A 13,878-nucleotide genomic window follows, 5' to 3' on the forward strand; every position below is an offset into this window, starting at 1 on the left:
TATACAATATCTCGGTTGCTAATTTTAAATTTTAGTATGAAAATTATCATTTCTATCTTATTTTGCATTTTGTTACCTATTGGATCATTCCCATGGTATAATACTTGCAAATGAGAAATTAAGATTGTGTTCTGTATTTGCATCATTATTTCTGTTTTCCCATTATTATTATTTATTCATTTATTTATTTTTTATAGGTAAGAACAGTGTCGGCATGTGTGAGCGTCAGCTTACATATCATTTCCTAGATGCTCTTTGACCCTGGCATTATTGGCCCACTCAAACATTTTTGAATGAATGTCTTCCATCAGACCTCGCTTTTGTTGGGTTGGGGTAAGTATATTATTAAAAAAAACTAAGTTTTATATAGTCATCTGTAAGCTGCATAATAAACATATTATTATTTGGTCTAAAATCTGGTATTCAGTTAATGTATTTATTATTATTGGAAGAACTGTATTAATTGGATGTTATTTGCCATGCAGGTATAGTTACTACTTGCATAATCTTTAGTTATGTTTCTTTTCTATATTTTAGTCTATTTAAAAAAAAAAACTGACGATAAATCAATTGTGGAGAAAAAAATCAATTTGTGGAAAATAGGTTATAGATTGAGAAATGCTTGACATCATGAATAACTGTATAATTTCTCTTTATCATCACTACTGTTGAAATATATATTAGCAAGTATATTGTGAAAGCCATTATAATTATAAAATTGTATAGATGATCTTTAAGAAGTACATTGAAATCATAATTTCATTCTTTGCAGTCTAGGGTATCAAGTTTTAATTTCTTAAAACAGTCCAGTATTTAACCCATCTTGACTACTGTGCCCAGATCTGGGCACAGTAGTCAAGATGGGGTCTTATCAAGGTTCAATACAGAGGAACAATAACTTGCTTGTCTTTGCTCGTCAAAGTATTTTTCAGTAACCAAGTGATTTGATGAGCTGATTTAGCCACTTTTGCAATGTGCTCCCTAAACTTCAACTCCCTGGCTTCGTCAATCTCCTGGAGTATAGTTCCACCAATGTGGTATACTGCTGCTAATCTTTTCACCCCAAAATGCATAACCTTACACTTTGCCACATTAAATTGACATCCATTCTCCTTAGCCCAGTCCCCCAATCTATCCAAATCATCTTGCAAAATTTTGACATCATGTGCATTCACTATTGCTCTACCCAACTTTGCATCATCAGCAAACAAATGAATAGTTCCTCTCAGATCCTTTCCGATATCATTAATGAACAAATTAAATAGTAGTGGTCCAGGATAAATCCCTTTAGTCGGAATGACCCTTAAGTATAGATAAATCCCTTTGGTCAGAATGACCTGGGTTCAATTCCTGTCAGTGACATGAGGAACCTTTATCTAGTCTCTTTCAACTGAAGGTGAGTTAGCCGATCTCGTACAGAGATAGGGGTTTTTTGTCCCCAGAACAGGCAAACTGGCCCCATGAACACACATGGATTATTACAGTCACGAATACATCCCAGCCATGTGGTGGTCATGAGCCTGGATAAAATTGGGGGTTGGGGAAAGCAATGATGAACTATCCTATAAAAATTTCACCGGGAATACTTGTGGGCGATGCCTACAAAAGGTCACCTACAATCAGAAATGACTGAAAGGGAAAATCAGATCAGAATCGGATTCTAATTCTTGATTTGGATAAACTGCTGGATTTGGATTTTACAGTAATTTTGTTTTGAAGTGCCTCTCTAATATTTCGATATTGAAATACTAATATTGCAAATTACATAACACTGGTTTTGTTTACCATAAAAATGTGATGTCTACTTACATAATGCATAATTATTATTTTTTATGATTTTTTTGCATTCAGGGTTATTTAAAGAAACTTAACATACACTAATGATCATAACTGATATAACACTGAAAGACAATGAAACACAATCTGAAATGTATGTGCAACTTCATGGTGACACGTTGATGACATACAATTGTAACATCAGATATCAGGATATTGTGTAATGTGGTAAGCTTTATATTCAGATATATACATCACTGGACCAGTACAGATCTGCATCTATCTGTTCTTGAGCTGTAATAAAATGTTCTTATATTTTATAAAAATTATATAATTATTGATTATGATTAACTAAAAATTACAGCCCATGTGCAGTTTGGCATAGGTTCCACAAAGTGTTTGATTGCATCTGCATCTAAAAAGAGTATAAATAACCTTTATGCAGCCTGGAATATATGCCCGTTAAATACCTCAAGAAGTGGAGTATGTTGAATAAACTGGGATTTTTGGTTGTCTTATACTTTACTTCTGTGGCTGCTTATATGTGTACCTGATTCATGAATTTATTATTACCAGGAATGTAACCATTCTTTAATTTCTATGCTTTTCAGATGAAATGATTTAATCTGAAACTAGTATCAGATTTTATTCTGTATCTTATAATGTTTGTTTATATCAATTTCCACTTGTATATTCTATGTATGAGCACTAGAATTTGAAAATAAAAAATAAATGTTGAACATTATGTGAATAGAGCTGCTCCTTACTTTTCCAGCCAGTAGGCTTAACATTAATGAGTTATTTATCAATCTTAATTTTGAAAGAATAATAAATCAGACTCCTGGATTTATGAAAATAGTGATGCATAGGTGATTTAAAAACAATTAAAAAGTGAGATTTTGAAAACAATTTGGTAAGTGAAACCAAACAACTAAGCTACATGAAAAGGTAGATATAAAAACAAAACAAATTTTGTTCTTTAAGAGATACTTGTGCTATAAGGTTTTTTCAGCTTACATGATAATACAAGGAAAGAAGAGAATAATACTAATATTTACTCACAGGCCATATATTTCAGCCTTAGTAACTAAGTATATATGAGTAAGCCTCTGTACCCTTTCCACAGTTAATTTATCCCCTTCAAATCCTGGGGAGCAAACTTGGGAACAATAGTCTAATTGTGGTCTAATCAGGGTCTTATACAAGATTGATAACTCTTTTATCTCTGCAGGTCAGCATCCTTTTCAGTATTGCAGCAATCCTCTGGGTTACCTTCACCACCTTTGCAATATGTTTTCTGAATTTCAGTTTTCTATCAATCATCACTCCCAGATCTCTTGTCTCCCTACTTCCTCCAGTACAGCTCCTCCAATCGAGTATGCAGCCTCCCATCGATGTATCCCAAACTTCAAGACTTTACGTTTTGCTGCATTAAACCGACACCACCATTCATTTGCCCATCTGTCTAGTTTATTCAAATGCTCTTGCAGGGCTGCTACATCTGCACTATTACTAATAACCCTTCCCAGCTTCACATCATCTGCAAACAACTGAATATCCCCTTGCAATCCATTGATATGAAGGTTAAACAATACAGGTCCCAGTACTGAGCCCTGTGGAACCCCCACTTGTAACCTTCTGCCTCCTTGATATTGCCCCATACACAACTCTGATAACTATCAGTCAATCCTGAATCCAGTTGACTAACCCAACATCTAAGCCCATGTGCTGCAACTTAAATATCAGCTTATCATGTGGCACCCTGTCAAATGCCTTTGCAAAATCCAAAAAAAGGCAGTATATGCCTTTCCCTCATCTACTGCTCTTGTCACTTTATTAAAAAGGCAGTCATATTACTAAAGCAAGAGCATCCCTTAACAAATCCATGTTGATCCTCATGGATAACATTACCCTCCTCTGCCCAACGCTGTATATGGTCCCTCACTAATTTCTCCAAGACCTTAACACTACTGATGACACACAAACTGGCCTATAATGAGGCACTTTTAGTGTGCTACCACCCTTATGCAGTGGCACTATCTTACCTGCAATGGTACTATCTCTCAAAACTGTGGTGAAATACACCCAGTCCCACAGCTTTAATGACATCCAGAGTATTCAGTATTTAGAACACACTCTCCTCTTGCACCTCTAAACCTTGAACCTGTCCTATTCCTCTAGCGTTAAAACCTACTTCTCCAGGATGAAATATTCCAATGAAGTGTTCATTGAACAGTTCATTAGTATTATGATTTTCTATTTTTAGCTATTTCTTGTACTTTATGCAATATAAAAAGTGTTAATAAAATTTGTTCTGTTTTTAAAGTTTACATTTATGATTTAACATAAAATTTATTTTTATATACTACTAGAAAATGATCGGACTTACTGAGTTACTATCAGTATATATACCATCACTTCATGCATCATACATTACATCTGAATCAAAGATCAGCTCATAGATTGCAGTTTACAGTTTTGTGTTTATATAGAGCAGACTTAAATATGATGGTCTAATTTACAGCTTGGTCAGCAGTTAGGACAAGTTTGAAAGAACAAAAACAAAATGAGAATATAACCAGGATGTGCTTCATTTATTTTGACACCATACTATTTAGTTGGGCCAGACAGTAACCTCTGCCACATGGAGTATTAGAAATATTAAGTAATCTTGCTTCAAAAATTTAGTGGTGATGACATCTGAAATATGAGTTAACTCATATTTCAGATGTATGGGAGGCTGACGAAACAGGGCTATATATTTTATTGTGCTACATTAGATGGTTCCTTGTGTTATAAACATGTTATGTTGTTTGGATTAATGAAAGAATGAATCGTGTAACAATGTTATGGTGTTCAAAATGTCAAGAACTTGTGAATGAACAAAAGTTGTTAGTTATTGGAATAAAGACCAGCCTCAGTGCTTTAAAGGGATTGGAATGGAGGGTTAATCACTTCAGTACTATGTGAACAAAAAATGTATGGATGACATCTGAATTATTTAAGAATTGACTTATGAGTTGGGACATAGAATTACAAAGGAAATCAAGAAAACTTTGAATGGTTCTTGACAATTGCTAAGGAGGTCAACTCAAAAGTTAATCTTTTGCAAGAAAATTATGGCCAATAATTGTCACAATATAAGCATCAAGACCATTCAAAATTGTTTTTTTTCTGGGATTTTATGCATTCAATCATGGATATGCGAAATATGGTCATCAGTGAAAATGATGTTTCATTACATGTGAACCACATCAAAAACTATGAAGATTTGCATTCATTGCCTGCAGTCTTCCGTACTATAATGAAAATGAAGATTTTCAGGAGAAAATTATGGAGGAAATTGCAGCTAAACATCAGAGAGCATTAGAAGAACAAGAAAGTATACTCACAACATGAACAAATGGCTACCCAGGACCGTAGAAAATTTATTACTGGATTACAATGCTGTCTCATGCATGAAGGCTATATATTGCTACATTTGCAATAGATACCTGTCAATCAAAACAAAGACAAATAATAAAAAAAAAAAACGACAGGCTATGCTTGATCAATTCTTACAATGTTATTAACTGCTAAGAACTGCATGCCTGTTTAATACATACATAAATGAAAATATTTTTATGGCAAATGTTTTACTTTAATTAAAACCAATTGTTTAATTTTATCTATAAGTCAGTAATTTTGCTACGCAATAAACAAACTGCTTGTCTTAACTCATATTTTAATATGTATATACGTACATCTTTTAAACTCTTTACATGCAGCTTCATTTAATTCGGGGCAGCTGCTTAATTGGGCCAAATTATGCTCTTTCCGATTTGGCACAGTTAACTGGAATCCATATATGAAAATGAGTTAAACCATAATGCCTTATCAAATTAGTAAGCTTATATAAGATTAGGGAAAAATCATAATAAAATAAAGACATCAAACTATCTTTTGTTATGTATTTCACTGACATGTATTTCTCTGGTTTTGGTGGCAAGCTATCATCAATACACTAACATTAACATTTCTGGCTAGATGGGTGAAGCAAAATTGCTTTTCATATTCCCCTTTGTCTTGTAATGAAAGAACTTTGAATGGAGTGTTAGTGAGCTATATGCTCGCCCTTTGAAGGCAGTGAAGTTAGTTGTGTTCAGCTGAACTTAAGATAGACTTTGGTCTTTTATATTTGTTGATTTCTGCTTCATTTTATTCCGAGGCTTCCTTGATTAACGGGTTTGGATGGTTACTTGTCTTGGTAAAGAACTTCTCAGCTAGATTTATGAGAAAGGAAGAGATATAAGGGATATTAACTTCTCTATGGATCTGGGTGTTTCTTATAAACTAAGGGGCATCCAGAATCATCCTCAGGCACTTATTCTGTAATCTCTGAAGTTTTAGAATTTTGAATTAGCGGTGTGGCTCCATGCTGGGGATGCGTAAGTGATAACCAGTCAAATTACCATCTTGTAAATTGTTAATTTTGTTTGCGTGTCCAGTTTACTTTGTCTGTTGATCATAGGGCAGTGCTGTGCTAAGACGTCGGATGTCTTTGAGGTAATGTAACTAATATGTTTGCTGAAATAGGAGTTTACTATCAAGAATCACTCCAAGATATTTAACTTCAGCCTGCCGTGGAATCTTTACTCCCAATAAATAAATATCCTCCATGGTATGGATTTTCTTTCTAGTAAACAATATAGCTGAGCTTTTCTGGGGGTTAACTTGTATCCTCCAGTCTGCCATCCACTTTTCTAAAGTGTGTATGCTAGTTTGTAGTCTTTTAGTTGCCAGTTTTGGGATCAGTGATCTTGCCATCAGTGCAGTATCATCTGCATATAATGCAGTGACTGTTGTTCTTGGGTTCAGAGGAATGTCTGCTACATAGATTGAAAACAGGAGAGGTGCCAGAAGAGATCCCTGAGGTATACCTGCCGAGATCCTGCATCTGGTCGAAACCGTTTCACCAACCCTGACCTGCATATATCTGTCTTTCAGGTAAGAATGTATTGTTTTTATTAACTTGACTGGAAAGTTAAATTTTATCAGTTTGTAGAGAAGGCCTTGATGCCATACTTTGTCAAATGCCTTCTCTGCGTCGATGAAGATGGCAGCTGTATTGAGTTTCCAGTTGAAACCTTTAGTAATGATTTCTACCAGCCGGTGCACTTGTAATGTCACTGCAACATTTTATGATGATTGGTTTCTTTTCATCGGTACGGATGGTAGGGGCAGTTATGCTACCATACTAGGGAAGTGACTACGAGCAAGGTGGTTTCCCATACTGCAACATTTAGAGATTAAAAAATTATCTTTCTGTTCATTCTGTGCAAAGGTCACTTCACTGGCTTCGATTCTTGTATAAAATAATATTCTAAGTGTTGAATTAATTTTTAATATTCGTCTTTCATCATTTTACTGTTTCCTTACATCTAAGCTTTCAATATTGACATTAGTTTCACTTAATTTTCCATACAGTTCACATTGACTATGACATTAAACAGTGCTAAGTTTTTAATATTTTATCTGCTTCATTTCTTTTAAAATGAAATGGAAACATTTATTATAGCCATCTGTAATTGGCTATGCATTTCATACTTGTTAACATCATCATCTACATTCTGTAGTGAACTGTGTGTGAGTGCCAACCTGGAGGTATGTAAGTCATTCTGTCACTAATGTTATTCTTTAAAATGTCATTAAACTTCTAAGTCTTGAAATCAGATTCTTTGTGTGAGTATCGTATTCATCTTCCTGCTTTGTCGCCTAATTTACCATGCTCTGCTAAATTACATGCCCTGTGCTCCTCTTCATAGCCCACCATTCACAGACCTGGTATTTTCTTTTGTTATCCTCCTCAACCCTTTCTGAGTCTTGCTTATTATTTAGTAGTCTGATAATATCTGTGCATATACACAGATATTGTCAACCGATCCTACTGCAGATTTGTCTGTCTGTATCCTTGAGTCATCATTCTTCTCAAGATAGGGAGTGATGGATTAGCATCTTGCAGGTTTCTTTGAATTTTGATTGAATTGCATCCAGAAAGAGTAGGAGACAGGTGTGTGTGTGTGTGCGTGTGCGTGGATGGCATTTCATTTCAGGAAATCTGGTGTTAGATAGAGCCAATAGGAACCGATCATATGGTTGGTTGTTGCTTATAGGCCAGAAAGTGCAGTGGATGATGTGAATACATGCAATTTAGCACAGCAAGTGCAGGTCAAGTAATTATTATGGGGAACTTCAACTATGGCAACAAATAGGAAGATAGGAGGAAAAGAAACAAAATTTGTACACTTATTAAGAGATAATTAATGGTGAGTGCAGCATGAGGTATGAGAGTGTTGGATCTGATAATAGGTTCAGAAAATCTGTTCACAACTTCTTAAGGTGGCCACATTGCCTCTGATTGGTGATCATGAAATCTTGACTTGGCAGGTTGTGAAACATGAAATTTTCATTTAGAGGATGAGGTATATGTGGAATACAAGGCAGGTGATTATGACAAGCTGAGTAGGCACCTTGAAGCACTTACTGTGCTAAATTATATAAGAATCTGCAAGGGAACGATTGTTAGTAGTGCATTGAAAACATTGGAAATAGTCAACAGTTATCTGAAGAAAGCAACTTCAGTCTGTATAGCCAAGGTAAGGAAAAAGAAAAAAATGTACTAGGTAGGAGTTAGATGGATGAGTAGTATCATTAATGTCATCAAGCAAGAGCGGCAACAGGATGTTGTGGAGGGTATGTATATGGAGAAAGATGATCAGCAAGTTCCTGAGCAGTATAAAGTTCAGACAAGAAAGGTTAACAGCACGGTAACATGGTAAGAGGCACAATCACGTTGTGCGAAGAAATTATCTGAGCAGAAGAAAGCCAAAGGAAATCTTACAGAGTTCTTTTGTTATGTGGCAGTCAAAAGGGAGAGTGACTATAGAAAGATAACTTTAATGAGTTCTGATGGTAGCAAGGAGATAGAAGCAAATGAAATATTGATTATCCACTTTGCAAAATCCTGTTCAAGTGTGGATATTGCTGTCATAGATGTGACAGGAACTGATGCAAAAATTGAGCTTAATGAATTGGAAGTACTTATAATAGATTTTCAGTGCAGATACAGTCATGGGATTAAATGGGATATCAGCTGGAATTTAATGAGAATGTTTGAATGAACTGGCAGTGTCTCTAACTAGTCTGTTTAATTTAAATTTCAGCTCTGGTAAAGTCCAAAAAAAGTGGGAGGAGGTAGAATAATTTCTTTGTATAAAGATGTATAAAGTCAAGACTGTAGCAAATTATAGACTAATCAATGCAAAGTTTCTGTATTCGGATTTGAAATGATGTTGGATTTAATATCCACTTAATTTATATAATTTTGCATCACCGAAATGAAGCCTTTTTGAACTCTTTTTTTTTAGTAAATACTTTACGCACCGACCAAGAGTTCGCTTACAGAAAATACACCTCTCCGATCCTTCAAGTTCCTTAGTACCACCACAAGATAAAATAAATCTAAACATATTAAATGGGGCAGTAAGAGATGCACTCAAAAGCTCATAGAGACCAAGTATGGGATGAAAAGTTATCCTCCATTTCACCTACTGATCACTCCATCTGGGGACTACTGAAAAATATCAAAAACAAAGACAGATCCCTTCCCCCAATATACTCTGACCAGGGCCTTGCTCACACAGATGTAGACAAAGCAGAAGTTATAGCATACAACTTAGAGGAGCAATGCAGGCCTTTGTATGGAAACCTTGACTTTCACCACATATATAAGATTCACAGCAAGGTCAGACACTCACTCAAACTTCCTATCACCAGCACTGACCATATTGCATCAACATCACCTGCTGAGATATATGACATTATTAAAAAATTAAAGAACAAAAAAGCTCCTGGACCAGACGGCATTACTAATCGGGTGATTAAACTTCTGCCCCGGAGGGCAGTAGTGTACTTGACCAGTATAATAAATGCAATTTTAAGATTTCACTATTTTCCTTCCACCTGGAAACTGGCTAAAGTAATTCCTATACATAAGCCAGGCAAAGACCCACATCTACCGCAAAATTATCATCCAATCGGTCTCATCTCAAATCTGGGTAAGGTTGCAGAGAAGGTCATCCTCTCATGACTCCAAACCTCAGTAAATGACCTAAACATCCTCCCTAAAGAACAGTTTGGTTTTAGGCAACACCATAGTACTACCCAGCAAATCCACAGAATTGTCGAATACATCGCCACCAGCTACAACTGGCACCAGTGCACAGGTGCTGTTTTCCTAGACTTATCCAAAGCATTTGACAAAATCTGGCATTTTGGACTCCTGCACAAACTTATCTCAGCCGGTACCTCACTAAAAATGGTTCATTTAATCCATTCATATCTTCAGAATAGATCAATGCAAGTAAACATCAACGGTTCTGCATCCTCCCAGCGCCACATCTTTGCTGGAGTGCCGCAGGGATCTCTACTGGCTCCATTGCTGTTCTCTATATACATGTCAGACATCACGCACAATCCGATGACTTCCATTTTGGCCCTGTATGTGGACAATACAGCAATACTAACCAGATCTCTCAGACCCCATTTCATTACCAGAAAAGCTTCAAGAAATCCTAAAGCTGGAGAGTTGGTTCTCTAAGTGGAGATTGGAAGTCAACCCCCAGAAAAGCTCAGCTGTTCTTTTCTCAAAAAGGCCAATGTCTCCTGCAGGAGATGTGTTACTATTCAATACTAAAATTCCCTGGCAGTCAGAAACAAATTACCTGGGTGTAATTCTCGACAAAAAGCTATCTTTCAATCAGCACACTAAGTCTGTGTGCACAAAGGCATCTAAAGCTATAGCTTAGATCTATCTGCTAATTAACAGAATTTGCAAGCTTAGCAACAGAATCAAATTGCAACTATACCAGATGACAATTCGTCCTATAATCACCTATGCCTTTCCGGCCTGGAGCCACACCTCTAATGCTAACATTATCTAAATACAGCGAGTGCAGAACAAGTGCTTGAGAATGATTCTGAACGCCCCGTGGTATGTTAGAAACAATCAACTCCACAGAGACACAAATATTCCCTATATTTTCTCTTATCTACAATCCTTAGCATCCAAGTTTTTCCTGAAGACGTCCACACATCCCACCGATTTGGTTGAGCAAGCTGCAGCATTCGAGGCAACGGACATATTCAAATATAGAAGACCAAAAGCTATATTAGCCTCCTTTAGTGATGCATAATCTCCATGCCCATTCAGGGCGAGCAATCTGCTCATAAATTTTACCTTTACTGTAACCACAACAGATAGCGGGGAATATGAAAAGCATCTTGCTTCACTCCTAAAGATATAAATGTCAATTGTCAATTCCTTAGTACTGAGAGTTTTTGCTCTCTTAGGTTTCTGCCTAGTCTGATGAAAACCAGTGAGTTTGAAACAGCTGTCAGGCTAGTGAAACCTTATCAAAATAAACCAATAGGAGGTTAGTATATGGGTGCTTTGAGTGTTCGTCACTTTCTATAAGGTTCGGCTAGGGCAACTCGTAGTATGGCGGCAGTGTATTCCTGCAAGCTCTCTGGTCAATTTTCGCACAAAACTTTTATAGTTTCTGTATTCGGCTTTGAAATGATGTTGGATTTAATATCCACTTAATTTATATAATTTTGCATCGCAAAACGAAGCCTTTTTGGCTCTTTATTTTAGTTAAAAATTTCAACATATATATTGGCCAGCCTGGATGGCCAAGTGGTTAGTGTAGTCGCTCTCCAGCCAAGAGGTCGTGGGTTCGAATCCCACGCAGGCATGAACGGTTCTGCTTGTCTTCTACCTTCATACATTAATTCTCCCAAGTATAGATTCTCTCCCAATATGGACTGGATACCATGGGAGTAGTAGACCCAAAACCTCCCTCAATGGGAGTGGCCTTCACCCTGCAGAGAGTAGAAAAATAGGCTGTTCATAATCATATATATATATATATACTGTGCAGCCACAGATGCGAGATCCCTCGACATTTCTGCACATGTCAGAAGGCAAATCCATTCTGATAATAGGGTCATCGTTGTGTTTTGTTGGATGAGTGTTTATCATTATATGTTGGAAAATTAGCTTTTCTTTTATGAAAATTCTAGTTTTTAAAGTGGTAACTATTTTGCTTCTATGACATTTGGAAAATTTTTCATATAAAGTATGTGATTTCATGTTTTGGTAACAAATTCATACATTGCCTTATTCCTTTTTAAAACCCTTCAACATTAGTCGCCTCTTCTTGGCACATTACCTACCAAGGGTCTCATATCTGTGGTCGGACAGTATATATATATATATAAATAAATATCGGTCATGCACACAATGCACTGGGATTCAGCTATGTCTGCTGCACAAAACAAAGATGGTAGCTACAAAGTCTAACATTGCTAGATGTTAGAGTATGAAGAGCTCTAATATCTGGCAATTTTAAAGCTCTTCATACCTTGCTACCACAGACAGACCCTCAATCACTAGTTATACAGATAATCCTAAGAAGTGCTGCAAAAAAGACTGGACATTAGGGAAACAAAAAAGAAGGGTTTTGTGTATGATTTCTGTGGATGTGGTACATTGACTAATTGGTAATTAGTCAATGTACCACAATTGGTACATTGACTTCTTAACCTCAAAGCACATGATCAAACAGCACCTTATAACTCTCTAGGTGACTTTCTAGCAAAATTGTTGTAGAAAAGAAAGCTCAAGTGACTCATGACCATTGCCCAGATGGTGAAAGGTTATAATAAGGTTACAGACCTTGCTAATAACTAATGAGGTTTCAGCTAGCTCTATAACTTTATTGCAACAACAGTTCACAACTCAGTAAAAGCAGAAAATAAAATGTAATGCCACCATCCTCTACTTTCTGGAAACAGCTGTTAAGCTAAAGGATGACATTAGCAAGTACACCAGAACTTATAATCCCAGAAAAATACTCAGTTGGCTGCTTACTCTAGAGATGGAACAAACTTCTTGTACCTTGAAAGTGGCCTGTAATACAATAACTTGTAGTTATCTCTATTCATAAGCTGTAAATAATAAATTCAAAAGCAAAGCACCCTACCTCCATCGAGTGTACAAACCTGTCCAGAGCTTACCTTTGGCTGTTGGGAAAAACATTACTAAAATTACTGCTGGAAAACTTCAAAATGGGGATGGAACATTGACTATTTAAGAAAAAAAATGTTAGTGCAAAAATGAATTGCTCCAATGGCCTCTGTGAATATTGATTGGATACTGTTATAATCATTCTTTATAAGTTTTGATTATTGTTCAGAATTAATTTTTTTGGAGGCAATTAAAAAAACAACAGCTAACGCCTTTTATTCCCGTGTAATGAGTAGGCGAGGCCATTTTAGCCCTATCTAACTTTTGGAGACTGAGTAGGCAGTTCAGTATCCACTGGTAGCCAATCAGAGATAGCTGGCCTAAGGCTATCACTAAGTTAATTGCCACACAGTGAAGTGATGGCTAACAAGTGCCGCCATCTCGTGGTCCCTGACCCTACCACAAGATTTTTAATGTCTGAGAATGATGTGGGTTCAACGGTCGATTTTCTTGAGTTTATGGGACGAAAAATCCGCTTTCCCATGCCAGAGATAGACTAACTCGGGAACTGGTCAAAAAAAGTCTTAGAAAATGTTCCTCTAGTCGGCGACTAGATTTGAACCCAAGGCTTTATTCCTGCGGTCAAAAGCACGTGCATTGCAAACTCCACTTCCACTGATTTATTACATGGTTCTCTATTCTTGAGAGTGGTAAAGGCATCTATTTTTACTTTGGATTATGGTGTGAGTCTGTGTGTATGTATTGGTTCATGTGTGTTAATTTACAGTGGTATACCATGAAGGATAGATTGCCTGAAGGAAAGTGTGTAGCAAGTATTGCTAGCCTGATTGGTCGAGGAGTTAGCATCTAACCCCTCGATGATCACTGCCCTGCTTATTCGACAGCCGAAGTGGCTTGAAAAAAAATCATTTAGGATAGAGCTGCTTTTCCAGACCAGGTAAAAAATGAATAAAAATATATGAAAATTACTACAAATAGAAAAAAAATCCTTAGTTTACCCAGGTACTAATGTG

At 36.4% G+C, this 13,878-nt stretch overlaps 1 protein-coding gene across 1 annotated transcript in view; it reads left to right on the forward strand.

The window, feature by feature from the left end:
• The first annotated feature begins 208 nt into the window (after positions 1 to 208).
• The window catches only part of Ptpmeg (protein tyrosine phosphatase Meg), a 558,329-nt gene continuing 544,659 nt past the window's right edge, over positions 209 to 13,878 (forward strand). Inside the window, exon 1 of the mRNA XM_090403197.1 lies at positions 209 to 333. The gene's annotated coding sequence lies outside the window, so the exon portion shown is untranslated. The remainder of the gene's footprint in view (positions 334 to 13,878) is intronic.

Source organism: Typopeltis vanoorti, chromosome 13 (genome assembly GCF_054136105.1).
Source record: "Typopeltis vanoorti isolate ZY-2024b chromosome 13, IOZ_Tvanoo_1.0, whole genome shotgun sequence".
NCBI classification, from domain to species: Eukaryota; Metazoa; Arthropoda; class Arachnida; order Uropygi; family Thelyphonidae; genus Typopeltis; species Typopeltis vanoorti.